The sequence below is a fragment of the Ursus arctos genome, unplaced genomic scaffold (assembly GCF_023065955.2).
Source record: "Ursus arctos isolate Adak ecotype North America unplaced genomic scaffold, UrsArc2.0 scaffold_11, whole genome shotgun sequence".
In the NCBI taxonomy this organism is placed as follows: Eukaryota; Metazoa; Chordata; class Mammalia; order Carnivora; family Ursidae; genus Ursus; species Ursus arctos.
The window spans coordinates 16036446-16053738 of NW_026622775.1; the positions used below are offsets into that span (position 1 = coordinate 16036446).

Consider the following 17293-nt stretch of genomic DNA (forward strand, 5'->3'; position numbering starts at 1 on the left):
TTTCCAGTGTAATTCCCCTTAGACCAGTGCTTAGACCAGTGCTTCTCAACCTTTTTTTTTTTTTTTCATTTTTATTACCTTTCTTCATGGAACATTCATAGATATTTTTCTCTTAATTGCTTCCCACATGAAACTTTAATACCAAAGGTATATTATGGATATGCTTATGCAACGTATGTATATGCTATATACATAAAAAGTAAGATGTTTTGCCTCTGTTGGGAGGAATTTATCACCCTCAGTAAGAAAACATACTTTACCAAATCCCCCCAAATGTTTATGCCATTCTAATGTCATTCAGCCCAAGAAGAAATGTGACAGAATGTAAATTGGAAAGGAGAGAAACATATGACCATAGAAACACATTGATAGGAACCCTCCTAGTGCTGTGGAAGGGATCGGTTTAAGGGGGGAGTCCCAAGGTTTATCCTGCCTTTCCTTCACATTAAATAGTCCTCTGCCAACATGATGTGACTTTTTGGTCTGACAAATAAGAAAAATCACAGGGAAAAATGAGAACATGCCCTCCCTTCAGAAAACCAGGCAAATGTCCTAATATCATTCTTATACTTCAGAAACAAGACATATGCTCATTCAGGTCTAAAAAAGCAATGAAGCCAACTAATGAAACCCCAGAAAAGATTGTGAGAAATCTACAAATAAACTATTCCTTCCTGTTATTTCAAAATCAAGCGACTTCAAGGTGGCTCAGTTGGTTAAGCATCTGCCTTTGGCTCAGATCATGATTCCAGGACCCCAGGGTCTTGGGATCGAGCCACACGTCAGGCTCCCTGCTGAGCAGGGAGTCTGCTTCTCCCTCTCCCTCTCCCTCTCCATCTGTGTGCTCACACATTCTCTCTCTCAAATAAATAAATAAATAAATAAATAAATAAATAAATACATCTTTTAAAAAATCGAGTGACTTCTCAGGCATATTAGCAACTGATTTCATAATATAGCCATGTATCTTTTTAGATAAATTTTTCTTAAAAAGTGTTCATTGATTTTGCAGTGATAAATGAAAACATTTAAAATAATTGAAATATTTATATAATTGTCAATATATACTCTAATTATTGGTTTCGAAAACAAACTTAAATTTATTTCTTAGATTTTGAGGTTTAACAAGTAATAAGAAAGTATTCAAACTATAACCGGTATGTGTAAATATGGAACATTTGTTACTGTGGTACTACAAATAGAATTTACTGATTTTCGCATTTCTTCATGCTTTGAAGGAAAAGTGAATTTGAAGGATGTGCATATTGATAATACTATGATTATAGAATGTGTTTTGAGGATCAATAGTTATTTAATATCTATTGAGCTGTGAAATGCTGTTTGATGTGTCTGTTTGTTAACCATGGGTCCTGAGAATATTGACTACATTATGAAGGATCATTCAACATGTTTTTACAAACTTAAAATAGAAAGACAGGTTTTACTTTTTTCCCATGTAGGAGAGAGTGGAACATTTTAAAATTGAGAAACTTAAAAAGAATTCCAAGATAAAAGAAAGTGAGACTTGAAATTTCTAAGTAGTTCTGGGTCTTTTAGTCACAGTCCCCAAGTCATTTCTCATAAGGTGCTTTTATCTTGGGTAAATATGTCCCTGCTTATATAGAAAAAATCTTATTTACAGTATTTACGAGTACAGGGTTTAATTTAGAAAATTGATAACAATTATCAAATAACGTTTAGTACAGAGTATGCTCATAATAAACAGTGTCATGTGCTGTCGTCACTGAAATGTGAAGGGAGTCCCTCAGAGTAACTTAACTTCCCTAAGCCAGAGTACCCTCTTCTGTAAAGTATTATAATAAAATATTTCTCAAACAGTTTGTTGTATGGATTCAATAGTATAACATGTTACAACAGCTTAGGAATCCCCCTCTGCTTTGCAAGTATGAAGAATCATTGCCATTATTATTGTCGTTATGAGCTTGAGTATCAGGAAAAACACAGAACCTCTTGCTCCAGCTCTCCTGATTACTGGATGGTGGTCTATTTGTATGTCATCACTTACATTTTTTAAATATGGGGATTCTCAGGATTTGCTTTGACTATTCATAATTATCCGTTGATTGTATTGCAATTGTACTCTGTTGACATTTCCTATTTGTCTGTATCCACTACTAAACTATAAGGTAGAAAGGCAGCTTCTCTATCTCATTCGTTCGTTGCTCTACCCCAATTCTAGCGTACATGACTTAGTACCCAGTATCCTCTCAATTATGTGTTGAATGAATACAAGAATAGGTGGCGATGATATCATGATAGAAAATTGTATACTTTGATTTCCTTAGGTAGAATGTTTTTCCCATGTGGTTTTAAAACCTGCCTCAATTGTGACCTGAGACCTCCATGACTCATTTGGTCTCCCAACCAAAAACACCGGGAGTACTAATTACTGTAAAAGGCAATGTCTTCAGAAAGAAAAGTTGTCTACCTACAGTAACTAAACAGAAACCACCTACCATCAAATTTTATGTTGGCTCATGAACCACCAAAGAGCAGGAATTTTCCATTCCCATCTAAGAAGACTGCTATTTAACAAATGGTCTAAATCACTTTAGAAGGTGTTCTGATTGGAATAAAGAAAGTGATCTACCATATACTCATTAAAGCTTTCTTGGGCCTACAGTGTGGACTACAACATGCTAGGTTCCCTGTAGGTTACAAGAGAAATAGAAGCCTCCAGTCCCTGCCCTCAAAGAACTTGCTACCATGTCAAGGAGATAAGTTCATATTAGAGAAGAGAGGATTGATTCAGGAAGGTCTCAAGGGACAATGGGCATACAAATTATTGACTCTTGGCCAGTTTTTTGGGGGGATTGCCCTTAGATATATTCACTGGCCCAATAACTCTGTGTTGATTTTTCTTTTGTAAAGTTTAATCTTAGAATTAAGAATTATTTAATTCTTGATTTTATTTGTGTGACTGGAACATAAAAAGGCTGGGGTGGTTTCAGAAGAAAGAGCCCACTAAATTTTTATATTTCACTATGTACAGATTTTTACCTCTTCTGCATAGTACTATACTTGAGAAAAACCTTGAGAAAAATTAGGGTCCTTCCTGATCCTCTTTGGCTGTAACAGTTCATAAACACAAATGCTGGTTTTGGGAAGCCAATGAAAGACTTAATTCTGGCAGAACTTGAGGTGGAGGAAAAGGGAACTGGGCACTCTCATGTTCTGCAGTCCTTTGTTTCCTCATAATGTTATCTCTGCCCCATCTGAGGAGGACAGGGTAAGGCAAATGGGAGCAACAGAGGGCACTGTGGCCAGGCTGAAACAGGTTGGCAAGGTAAGAGGGACGAGAGCTACTGAGTGGGAATGCCACTTAAAGGTTAAAAGCCTGAAACATGGTAGGTTCTGGGAACAGTGAGATAGTGATGGGGACAACATGGGTAGGTAGAGATAGAATGATGAATTGTTCAAAATCAAGGCTAGGTTAAAAACAAGGTATTGCCACAGTAAGACTATCCTACAGCAATTGGGTTGGAACTAGGCTTAAGCATTTTCCTTGAGCTGGTCACCTTTTCATAAAGGAAATGTTTACGTGAAGCAGTAGCCAAGGACCTCATGCATGGCCTGGCCAGGCCAAGGCTTCAAGGGAGCCAGCCATATTTGGATTTGCATTGCCTCTGTATCAATTAGGACTGATTTCTTCCTCATGTATCACTTCATGGCTATAAGATGGACACTGGAGTTCAGGATATCACATCCTATTCATTCAAGAAACTAGAGGGGAGGATCAAGGAGTAAAAGGTTAGTGTCAGCAGATTTTCTCTAATGTCTTTTTGCCTGAATGGTATCACTTGGTAATGTCTGGAGATTCTAGCAAAGAAGGCAAAGGAAATAAACTATTTCACTTTTTACATCCTCTCGAATAGATAGAGTCAGTAGAGAGCTGGATTTGGGTGTGGGGAAACCAACATACAGTGTCCAATAGAGAACCCATACAGGGTTCCCAAACAATTCTTACCACTTGCTTCCTTCCTCCTCTGTCCCTCATGAAAATATTTTTTTAAAAAGTAGAGAGTGCTTAAGATTTCTAGTGGAAATAGTCATCAAACTCATTTAAGTCCTCACCTGGCATCCACCCAATCTGCTCAGATACCCAGGGAACCTATTTCTTTTGTTTGATCACTTTCATTCTTGTAGCAGTTGTTTCCTCTTGGCCCACCTCTGATTTCAATTGCAGCCATGGTGGACATTTCTATGCATGCCACTAAAAATCTTCCTCCTCAGACATCTGTCATATTCTCTCCATTTTCCTGCCCCAGGGTTTGCAGCAAACCCAAAAGAATTCATTGGCCCAAACATGTGAGTAGTCCAGAAGTTCAAGAAGGCTTATTTTCCTAGAGATAATCCTTCTCTAGGGACAGAGGGGAGTCAGTAGACAGTGCCCCAATCTTCTGCACTTACACAATCTCAAGGAGCAGTCTACATGCTCCTTTGAGGGTCCCAGCTAGTTGAACATGGTGGAAACCAGCCCAGCAAATCCCTCTTACCTGTTTGTCTTTGCCCTCTGCCTAACTCCCCCATCTCCATCAGTCCTGCTTCTTGGGATCACCACATGGAGATGTAAGGAGGCCTGAACTCACATCCCTGTCTCAGGCCTTTCATTGGGGGGACCCAAACTAATTCTCCTCATTGGAACTCTGTGATAATTTTTACCTTTTGGCATTTCCACAGTATCCTTCTTTTTACATACTACCTTTTGAGGGGAAGCTGGGCTTGATTTCTCTACAGAAACTAAAAATCTAGGTATGTGAACAGTAATTCATTACACAAATGTAACCATGTCCTATGTTTTTCTGTTGGGAGAAACAAATAGAGAGTATTTTTCTCTCAGAATTGCTTATTGGACCAAGGTATTGACTGATTATTGTAAATGTGTATGTGTCTAGGGGAATCAGCAACAATACGAAAGCATTTACAAAGTAGTCAGTGTGCCAAGTATCTGGTCCAATGATATGAGATAAGAATCTACAATCAGACATGATTTCTATTCTCAGATCATTTGTGGAGTGAAGGTGGTGTGTGGGGATGGTCAGGTAAACAATGATCCATGTGGTATGTGCTATAAGGATACACAGATCTTGGTGACTGATGAAATGGGGAATGGGAACAAAAAAGACGTAGGGATCTTGGATGACTACAGGCTTTCCAGCCTGGGTGACTGGGTGGGTGGGACAAAATTAATCAAGACAGAAAATGCAAGAGCAGTAACAGATTTAAAGAGAAAGATGACATGTTGAACTTTAAATATCTGTAAATTATTCAGGTGGAAATATCTAGTAGATATAGGTCTAGAGGTAAGGAAATCTGGATTGGACTGCAGATTTGGAAATCATTGATGCATAAAGTTAATGCTGTAGAAATAAATTAGATCAGCAGGAAAAGAAAAGGGAAGAAAAGCAAGTGGAAGATTAACCCCAGGAAACAGCAGGACTAATAAAAGGATTAAGAAACAGGAACCAGCAATTAGACTGAGAAGGACTGACTACAGAGGTAGAAGAATCAGATGGGAGTGTTTCTCAATTGAAAACCAAGGGAAGAGAGGTGCAATTTATAGTGCCTGATGCTATGCTATAGAGAACTTGAGTAGGATAGATAAACACGAGGGCCTTCAGCGTCAGTGACCTCAGATATCAATTTCAGTGGGGTGGACAAAGGACATCTGGTACATTATTTTACTCACCGCAGCCTGTGTCTCCTTAGTAGCCATAAAAGAAGGGCATTAACATTACCTTCTAGAGCCTCTACTTAGAATCCCAGCTTCTTCTGACAACCAGAAGCAGATTTCTTCACTTTCCTTTTTTCTTTCTCCTTCTCCCCAAATATACTGAGATATACCTTCTTCCTATGTGAAGGATCATTCTCTCCTCCCCCAGATTTTTTTCGCCATAGAGAAGATGCTGCTATTTCTTGCCTTATTTGCACACCAAGTTCTGGTAAAAAGAACTGTTATATGAACAGAAACTCTCAGAGCTGGTGCACAGCTTCTAATTTGTATTAATGAATTTGGCAATAAACACCCCCGCTGGACCATCACTCCACCAATAAGGCTATGTTGCACATGCCAGATTATTGGGTTAAAAACAATTTGACTGAAAAGACAAACTGGTACAAACCCAGAACTGGTTGCAAAACCATATTTCCAGTCACTTGTTTCATGTATTTTTAGGCACTGATGCTTATTTTACTTTATAATGACGAGGCATGTAAAGAGACTAGTCCGGCACTTGCGGAGGCTTTGCTAAGTGCAGAAAAATTACAAACAAAACAAAGCAACAACAACAACAACAACAACAAAAAACCTGATTTTTTTTCAAAATGGTTGTGGGAATCACGTAAAATCAGAAGTAAATGGTGATGTGAAACATGATATGAGTTACAGCAAGCTGTTTAACCCGAAGGCAATAAATGCTGAGAGGGTTTGGGAAACTGCTTTTTGTGCTGTGAGCTGGTTGTAAGAGTGTAGAGCATTGTGTGGAAGCTGGCTTGGCGATTTGGTAAGATGATTATAAATTTGGTTCTAGATATAATGAACTTGAGATAGTTCTGGATACAATCTAGAGAATCTAGAGAACAGGATGGAAAAGTTGAACAGGAATGCGTAAATGGGAAAGGAAAAGCTGAAGAGACATGAGGCTGGAGATTTGAGAGGCTGTCCACGCAACTGTGGGACTGGGTAAGATTACCAATGTAGGATATAGAGGGAGGTAAAAGGTTTGATGAGACTGCTAGGTACCTACCCAATATCCGTTCTTCTATCTTCCTTAGTTAAGAGAAGGCAGAGTTTTAGCCGAGCACATCACCTCCTGAAATAAAAGAACACATTTCTCAACATACCACAGAGCTGTTGGTCACATGACTAAGTTCCAGCCAATTATTTATTGTCATAAGTGTTGTACAGGACTTCAAGGATAGAGCAAGTCCTCTTTCTCCATTTCTCCTTCCTATTGCTTGGAACGCAAAGGTAATGGCTGATGCTAGCAGTCATGTGGTCGTGAGGTGGCCTTGAGGAAGTCACAAACAGTAGAAACACCTGAATTTCTGTTAACTTCCTGAGGCTGTTACATACCAGCTCTGGATACTCTATAACTAGATTTTCTCTTATTGGAGAAAATAAACCCTTGTGTGTATAAACCACTATAGTTGGGTCTTTCTTACTTTCAACCGAATGTAATCTAACTAATGCAAACAGGGTAAAAAAGGAAAGAAATGCTAAAGAAAAAGACAAGACAAAATTAGAGAAGGAAGAATAAGATTAGGACAGAGTGTATCATGGAACCAAGAGGGAGGAAAGATGAAGAGGATCAACAATATTGAAGAGAATGATTATATTTCTTTGTAAGCACATTAAACTCATGGTGAGGAAAGCAGATCTATTTATTAATGATAATGGAGTATGCACCATTTATATAGTGTGACAAAACACCTAGAGCTTATAATTTTCTATTATTCTAAAAGACTTAATAATACATCTCTTAATTCTCTTTTACCTGATGGTAATCTGAGCCACAAAACTTTATAAATTGTGTTTCATGTTCAAGTTTGACAATAATGACTGTATTGTAGAATGGATAGTAGCAAAGCAGTGGCAAAAAAATCTCTATGGGCAGAATGAAATTTAAAAGTCTCTAAAGAAATTAATGTAGTGATTTCCAATGGCTTCTGAATTATACAATAGTAGTGGATTTTTTTGCTTATTTAGTTCTCAGTGTCTTTATTTTGAGAGAGGAAATTTATATCCATCTTAATGACAATGCTCATCTTTGTTGATCTACTCTTATTTCTTTCAAAATATACAATGCTAATGTATATCAGTTTATATATATGATACTATCATTACAGATGTATTCAGCAGGCATAATAGCATTATTCTTCTCCCATCACTGCCCCTGAATACTGTACCAGCTCTCCATCTCCCAAAACTGGATAATATGTGAGGCAGATGCTAATCTTTTACAGTCATTTTGGGATAGTGGAACAATTCCTATTTTCAGCCAATAAGAACAGGTTAGTCTAACATCAAAATCTAAATCTTTCATCCAATTAAGCCTTCTCCTACTTGCCAGCTTAGAATTGACTCATGGATTTAAACCAGCCGTAGGGAAGGAGGGAGTGGGATACTCTGCTCTTTCATTGTCCTTTCTCTCCCCTTGCAAACACACATTTTTGCTACCCTTGGTTCCTTCAGGGCCAGGGACAGAAGAGGGATAAGAAGTAAAGCATGATGCTTTAACTACTCGGTGCTGTTGACTATACTCTCTCACACTGGGGATTCAAATACTGACCCTTTCATGGCACACATTTGTGAATTCCTCAGAGATCTCCACTTGCCCTGGTTCTTGACTTAGGTGATTTCCTCTCCAGATGACCTCTTGTGATATCCCATCAGCTTATATCTGGTGGTAACCCCATGTGACCTTGTTCTGCCATGATTTCCTCCCCCCAGTGGATAGCCTTTTGGGTTGGAGCCCTTTAGGAATGGCTCTCAATGTGGCCATTCCACTACCCATTCACCCAGAACTGGCCTGGGGAACATGTGGCATCTTTGGTCTGCCCAGTCCTACTGCTGCTCTCTCCTCTTGTCCTGCCTACCCTCTTGGGCCGCTCTGGTTTCTTATTCACATGTGTCCCTAAGCTTCTGGGAGCACACATGAGTTTGACCCCAGAGCTCATCTCTGTGCACTCTGGTGGTGGCAGCACATGGTAAGTGTCGCACCAAGAGATGTGAGGTCAGATAGATAACCTGTTTTGTTCTGGCAGATAACCGTCATCTGTGAGAATACTTCTCTTGAGGCCTCCCAGATGCACTTAGGGAACATGTAGCTCTTATCTTTCCTCACATGGAGAAGAGGGGAAATGCCTTCTCTACCATGAACTCGGTGCAAAGAATTCTCTTCCCAGGGAATCCTTTCTTTCAACAGATATTTCCCTCTCACTAAATAGAGATGCTTGATGATGATTTTCCTCTCACTAATAGTATGCTTGCCTTCTTCCATAATGTATGCAGTTTTTTACATAGTTTTGACTGAAGTGATGAAGATGGGTGTTATTTATCTTAGTTCCTAGAGGACAGCTTGTCATCAAACTATTTATAGATATCATTATTCCCAAGTTTTGGTCACAAAACTGAATATATCTACTGAGTGGTTTCTCTCTGCTGAAGTCTGATTCACTTAAGAAGTAATGCCATGTCTGTGCTGAAAGACCCTCAAGCACGTAGAACTGGAATAAAATAACAGAGATTTATTACCAGGGAAACTAAAATAAATTGTACTCATCTATCAGTGTAGCAGGAATGCTGAGAAGCTAGATCCAGGACCACCTCCCTTGAGCCTCTCTCCTGTCTTTCCTCAATTTATTCTAGATTTACACTCCCTTCTGGAGACAGGGCAGCATCATGGTTAAGAATGCAAACTCTGGGGTCAGGAAGCATGGTAGCATTAAGAACATGAGCCACATTAGAATCCGATGTCTTTCACAGGGAAACTCGAGGAAAATTACTTCCTTCCCCTCACTCACTCATTTTTCTCCTTTATACAGGAGTATTAATGATAGTAATAATAATACCTACCTCATAGGGTAGCTATATAAACACAGTGCCCATATTTAGTGCACTCCCTCTATAACCTCCTTTCATATTCTTTACTAACCTGTTTTCTTTTTCTTGTCTTTTAGGGAGAATAAGCATTAAGCCTGAATGCACATCACAGGCAATCTGCTAAAAGATTGCAGAGACAGAAAGATCTCATCCCCAGTTATATACATATCTTTAAGATGAACCATAACTAGTCCTCAAGTAAGACAGTTTGATAGTACCATTTGTCACACATAGTTTATCCTCACTTTACCTCGTAATTAGAGTGATCCTCTGTGCTAGCTAATTGACTTTATCTGAAGGAAAAAAAAAACAACTTCCCATTTTTATGGCAGGAGATGGTGTTATATCTTGGAATAAGGCACCCATCTAAGCTAGGTTCCTATCCTCCTACACAAACTGGGCGACAGAGTTTCTTGTTTCCTTTGCTCTGCCCTGAATTACCTAGCAATTTGATCTTTTCAGTACTTTTTTTTTTTAAGATTTTATTTATTTATTTGACAGAGAAAGAGACAGCCAGCAAGAGAGGGAACACAGGCAGGGGGAGTGGAAGAGGAAGAAGCAGGCTCCCAGCGGAAGAGCCAGACGTGGGGCTTGATCATGCCCTGAGCCAAAGGCAGACGCTTAACGACTGAGCCACCCAGTCACCCCTTTTCAGTACTTTTTAAGGAAGTTCAGCTTTTTTAAAAAAATTGAGATATAATTCACAAATAGCTTTATGTTAGATTCAAATGTACAACATAATAATTCAGTATTTGTGTATATTGTGAAATAATTACCACAGTAAATCTAGTTCTTCCAATCTTAATGAATCTTTATATACCAATGTAAGATATCTGGAAAATCTCACCATACTTGAATATCAAATCATTCTTATTTTCTTTTTCAAATATTTCTCAACACTTTTCTGGAACCATCTACCTTAGTGAAATCCTAAGTCTCTTGGTCAGTTCAGGTTTCTTTCTAAGCAGCAAAGGCCAAACTCCTTGGTAGTGACTGGTGCTTTCTTCTGAGAAGAAGTGCTGGCCTATTTTTTATCTGTTTCCTGGAAAATGCCTAGTAATCCTCTTGTGCTCATTAAGTACTAAATTGTAGTCACAGTTTGAACTAAGGTCTGAGCAGTGGCCATGTGTATCATAATACTTACCCTCCTTTGCCAGTACCTTTATTTCTAGTAACAAAATCTTAAAAAACAAAGAAAAGCAAATAGCATATCCACATTATAATAGAAGATGCTTAGGGATAATGGAATAAAGCCACTGCCTCTGAGGCAGGGGCTAGGAGTCACCTTGTTCCACATACTAGCTGGAGCCTGTCAAAGCTGGCCTCGAGGGGTCTAAACAGAACCCCAACACACAGATCAAATCACAGGGGCCTTTATTTATAATAAAGAGGGCAATTACTAAGCAGACTGGAAGTACTTCTTACCCACAGGACATTAGCTTCCTTTCGAGTTCAGAGAACCCCTTACTTTGCAATACTGACAACACTATCTGAAGGAGTTTAGTTCTGAGAAATACCTCATTATTATAACTTTGTGGTTTGTACCCAAAGGAGACTGAAGTGGAGTGTAATGACCTCTGGGTCTGTATTTTGACATATACGTCATAGCACCAAGTATTAAGTGGCATTTTATAGTAAAGAAAACTGTGACAGAATCCAGGACAGTCCTGTTTATAAAAACATTGATATGAATGTAGATTTACAAGTGGGCACATCACCAAAATTTAAGTTTAAAAAGTAGAATGTAAAAAAAATCATGCAGAAAGACAAATTTATGGAATGATTTTATCACAAATACTTCCTAGTCTAGAGCTTCAAACCCTTCGAACCCGTTTCTTTAATTGCACTGCCCCCTGGTGGTAAGATGATTTAGTCCATTGACAGAGGCAGGTTGGGAAAGAAGGAAACAGATGAGAGACTGGAACAAGGCAAGGGCAACAGGTCAGATGAGAAATAAAATAGAAAAGAAGTTTGCTGGAAGAGTAGTCAGGAGATCCTGCCAGTGAGAATGTTGGGGATAGCCCTTGGCACCTTGTATGAGCTTCTTTGCTGCCCATCTGTGTTGGTCAGTTCTCTTGAATTCCTTAGGACAGACAAGATTTTGCTTGGTTTGTTTTGTTTTGTTTTGCTTTGCTTTGAAGCCTGTGCAGGGTAGGTGTTGTGATATGAGGCACACTTCTCAGCCACCACTATCCTTGTGCTCCCTATCATCTTGGAGAAATGTGGCCTAGGAAATTGGATGATACTAGTCCACAAGCATACACTTGGCAGAGGAGATGGCAGAATAGCTCAGTGGCCCAGAAGAAGCTCCTCTGCAGAACATTTTGCTCTTTTTACCACCTTGGAGGCTGATAGTCAAAGGAGGGACTTGGTGCTTGTTTATAATTTATGCCTATCTAATTTCCACGAGGTGAGGAGGCCTGTAATGAAGATCACATTTAGAGAGATGCTTGAAAAATAAAAAAGGAAAACTAGCAATGCTGAGGAATAAGCAGAAAGTGCAGGGGTTGAGGCACCAGGTGATTGTCACAACTGAGCATTACATTTAGTTCTAGATTTCCTCCTAGCTATGGAAAAACTGGAAATACAGGGAATAATATAGTGTGCATTGCGTGAAAGGAGGAAATACAAATGTCCTTCAGAGATACATAGTTTCTGTGACTGGATGGAGGTGTTAGCCAAAGCTGCAGTGGGAATCATTTGCAATACATAAATGTATCAAATCAACATGCTGTACACCATAAACTCACACAATGTTATAAGTTAATTATATCTCAATAAAACTGAGGCAAAATTTTAAATGATTTAAGAAATAACAGAGTTCCTGGCATTACATTCCAAGAGAAATTTATCCTAGAAATTCTGGACTCATAAATAAACACCAAATTGAAAGGCATCCAAATGCATAGCCGATTCTCTTCCACGGGAGCTTGCAGCTACTTTATCTAGTTGAGCACTGGCTGTGATGAACAGTTCCCATTTGTCAGTGGTTCCCAGCCTCTGGTGGGACCCCTAGTGGTCCATGGAGTTATTGCAAAGGGTCCATGAATCTAGATTCTAGACGCATAATTTCAGGAGTGAAAAATTAATGTTTTGTGCAAATGTACCAATATTTTTTAAAAATGTAAAGATGACTAGAACTAGCAAAATATAAATCTATATGAAAGAATACTAAATTCACACTAGCTTTTGGTTATTATATATTTTCTTAGATTCTACTAATAAAATTGTTAAGATTTGATATTACAGGTAGGTCCTTTTGCTTGACAGAGCTGTGAACCATCACTGGTGCAGATGGTCTAGATGGTGTTACTGCTCTGAGCAGAGAAGGCAGACTCCCCACCCCCACCCCTACCCCTTCCCTAGTCACTACTCTCAATAACTGTTTTTCATGTTCTGAGATGAGCTCCAAGAAAGGCACCCATGTGCTCAGATGCGCTGAGGCTTTGTTCGGTAATCAGCTTTGTGGTTTTAGGAGGCCCAAAAGAACTTCATGGCTTTCCACTCTGAGCACTTTGTTCAGGAAGCTTAAGAGACTTGTTGTGGTTTCAGAAATGACATGCTTGAAGTTCTGGAGTTGGCGCAAACTACTGTTCCTGCTCAAACGGATGGTAGGAAGAGAGGCAGCCATAGGGGCTGGTGGCCCAAAAACCGAAGCTGTGGTTATCTCCACAGACAACGGCTCTTTAGCAAGCTTGCAATTGCTCCATACCCCTTTCATGTGGGCAAAGAAAAAACTTTATCAGACAGAGAGTCTCTATTCTCTTGAAACGCTGGGGTAAGAGGAGAGGAAGTTGGGCAGTAGATCGGAGCAGAATTTACAATAGGGAAAATCACGTTTCTGTTGAGTTCTTCCTTATCACAGGGGCGACTCCACTCCCCTGGATGCGTCACAGATGCTTGTGTGCTGGCTGAGGCTCAGACTGTGACACAAGGCCCCCAGGGAGGAGAAGGCAGAGCTCTCTGAAGCAAGCCTGAAGTCTCAAGCCACTGTGCTCTGGATCACCTGTCTTGGCTTGCAGCCAATGGCTGCAAGATTCCAAAGCTAAAATGGGCATTGCAAAGCCTTGTGAGAGAAACACTGTTACACAGTATTTCAGCCTTTGCCGTTGCTGCAGTGCCTCTAAACAAGCCATCCAATCACCACCCAAGGACAAGCTGACACATTTGTTAAGCAAACTACCAAGGTCACATTTTGTATGTCTTTAGTTATAACTCTGAGGGCACATATACACATATAAATGTGAGCATCTAACCAAAAATGTCTTTTCTGCTATTTATCATAGCCCCTCAGTTGTACCATTGGAAATTTATTTCTTTGAGTCAAAAGTCTTTCGATCTCTCTTAGACAAGCATTCTGAGGCACCTGGGTGGTGCAGTCCATTGAGCAGCTGACTCTTGGTTTCTGCTCTGGTCCCAATCTCAGGGTCATGAGATCAAGCCCCACATCAGGCTTGAACTCTGTGCAGAGTCTGCTTGAGTCTCTTTCCCTCTCCCTCTGCCTCTCCCTACCTCTCTTTCTCTTACTTTCTCTCTAAAATAAATAAAATAAATCTTAAAAAAAAAAAAAGAATACAAACATTCTGGTGGGTATATCTGGTAGGAATAGAGGAAATGACTGGTGTCTGAAGGTGAGGCAGAGTGCTGGAATGGAATGATAAAAGAAAATAAAAAGACCAGACAGATTGTGCTTACAGCTTGGAATGCTTCGAATAGTAATCCCTATGGTCAGAAACAGGGTGGCTAAAGGCAAAACCACAGCCTGGACAGAGTCTGACTAGCCTAAGGCCCAAATTCTCAGCTCCGCTTCCTTTCCTGCCAGAGCCTCCTCCCCTCTGACTGACCTAACATCATACTTTAAACTCTTTCCTTACTCCCTTTGCTCCAGCAAACCTGTCATACAAAAAGCACTGAACCAAGATCATCCCTATCTTGATTCTTTAAGTAAGGAATTCCACTTCTGTTTTCTCATATAAGAGAGGGTTAGTGCCATCATGGTTCCCTGATGCTAAAATAACAAACAGACAAACAGAAACATATCTTTCTTGCCTTTCTGAAATCTGGAAACATTTTTAAATGTGTACATTTAATATGGTAGTGTTTCTTTTTTATATATATCTCAAAAAGCTGTTACTAATAAATACATGACGTATCTTCTGATTAATAGTCCCATAGAATTTATATGTATAGTTTGTTTTTGTTTTGTTTTCGTTTTGGTCTTTCTCACAAGTTAATGTAAGGAATGAATGTGATAATTCTCGTGAAAACTTGGCAGTATATCAAAGTAGGCAATAAAATGCCATGGGATTTTTTTCCTAAAAGGCCTCCTGTCTCTTGAATGATGGTTCAAACGATTCCCAATGACATCCTGTGCAACAGACACATGAGGCTCTCTTTCCTAAAGGCACAATGTTACTAGGTCGGGTTCTATTATTAGAAAACTCTTTAATATCGTAAAAATGTCCTGATCATTAAAATAAAAGAGAGAAAATACAAATGTATGTTCTTATAAACATTAAAAGTAAATATAATATAAATTGCATATGTTATGTATATCATATACATTAATTAATATATATTAAAAGGAAGCATTATAGATAGATGTTCCTTTAGGGATTTTTCTGCATGGTCTTGGTTGACCAAGGCTTCTTAAAATATGAATCCAATGAGATTTTGATAGGAAATGTCTGTTTATTTTCCAAAATATCCCATAGAAAACATAGTTGGTCTTGATTACTCTATGACTTGTTAAGGTATGATGACTGCTTTAGAGATGATGGCTGTTGGGGTTCTGGCAGACCAAGGCTTGACTACAGACCAACCTTGTGGTACCTCTCAGTGATACCACATAAATGGCCCCCACTCTTCTTCCTGGTCTATTCTTTAGAAAATTTTTATATAGGAGGTATTCTATCTCAAGTCTCAGACTTTTAGGATATATAGTGTCAGGGCTACTGGGGGTCTGACTGTGGTCAGCATTTTCAGATTCCAAGAATTTGATTTTCCTGAAGTTAGATGTAAATTCTTGGCAATCAGGATTCAAAGTTAGAACCCCTGGCCTTGTGTCCTGTGGGAATATTTTTGGTTACAAAAATACGTTATTTGTTGAATAACTACTGTGTGCTAAGTTCTATACTAGACATGAGATATGCAAAGATGAATACATGCTCTTATAAACTGATAAGAAAATATGATAAGGACATGAACTACAAATTCACAGAAGAAAATTCCAAAAGGTCAATAAACATTTAAATGTATGTGATTCACTAGCAATTAAAAATATGTAAGTTAAGGGTGTCTGTGGGGAGCCTGGTGCTGCCAGACACAGGTGACCATGTGGCAGCTGCTGGCTTGAGCCAGGGGACCACTCCTGTGAGCAGCGTTGTCAGATTCTTGGGCAGCCCCACCTCCCATTGCTGGGCTACAGATGCTGCTCCAGGAGGCAACTTTTGAAGATGTTTCCATTCCTGAAAAGCCCAAGATTAGATTTGTTGAAAGGGCACCATTTGTGCCAAAAGTGAGAAGAGAATCTAAAAACTTGACTGACATATATGGACCTTCTACTGAAGCTACTGAGTTCACAGAAGGCAGTTTTGCAATCTTGGCACTTGGTGGTGGTTACCTCCATTGAGGCCATTTTGAAATGATGTGCCTGACAATGAACCACTCTATGGACCCCAAGAACATGTTTGCCTTATGGAGAGTACCAGCCCCTTTGAAGTCCATCACATGCAAGGGTATGAGGCAGCACACGGGGGAGGCAGAAGTGCCTTTGGCTACAACGTGACTCCTATGAAGGTTGGACATCTCATTATAGAGATGGGTAGGCATTGTGAATTCAAAGAGTTACAACGTTTCCTTAATCAGGTTGCCCACAAATTGTCCTTCTCAGCAAAAGCTGTGTGCATGAGACTCTAGAGAAGATGTGGAAAGATCAAGAGGAATGAGAATAGAACAACCAAAACCTCTAGATTTTTGAGCATATAGCCACTGCCAAACCTGGGGATATGGAAAGTCCTGAGCCTGTATGACTTGACCCAGAAGGGGAGGTCCTGGGACAAATTCTATATGCCTGAATATGTGTGGTGAGAATGTGAGAAATAAATGTACAAGGCTACTGAGAGAGAAAAAAATCTACATTTTTATTCCCCTCAGCCTACCCTTAAAGTCTTCAGGTAGCTTTGGTGTCTAACCAAGGAGCAACATATGAATAAATGATTTCTAAAAAATTGTACAATATTGATTGATTTTTTAAATCTTTTTCAAGTTTTTATTTAAATTCCAGTTAGTTAATATGCAGTGTAATATTAGTTTCAGGTGTAGGATTTTGTGATGCATCATTTACATACAATTAAGTAATGCTCATCACAACTGCCCTCCTTAATCCCTATCACCCATTTAACCCATGCTCCCACCCACCTCCCCTCCAGTAACCCTCAGTTTGTTCTCTGTAATTAAGAGGCTGTCTTCTGATTTGTCTCTCTTTTTTTTTGCCCACTATGTTCATCTGTTTTGTTTCTTAAATACGAGTGAAATCATGTGGTATTTGTCTTTCTCTGACTGATTTATTTCACTTAGTATAATACTTTCTAGCTGCATGTCAATGCAGATGGCAAGATTTCATTCTTTTTTATGGCTGAGTAATATTCCATTACACACACACACACA

At 39.2% G+C, this 17293-nt stretch overlaps 1 pseudogene; it reads left to right on the forward strand.

Annotated features, from left to right (window-relative positions):
- Positions 1-15959: 15959 nt before the first annotated feature.
- On the forward strand, positions 15960-16714 carry LOC113255676 (39S ribosomal protein L16, mitochondrial-like; annotated as a pseudogene).
- Positions 16715-17293: the final 579 nt, after the last annotated feature.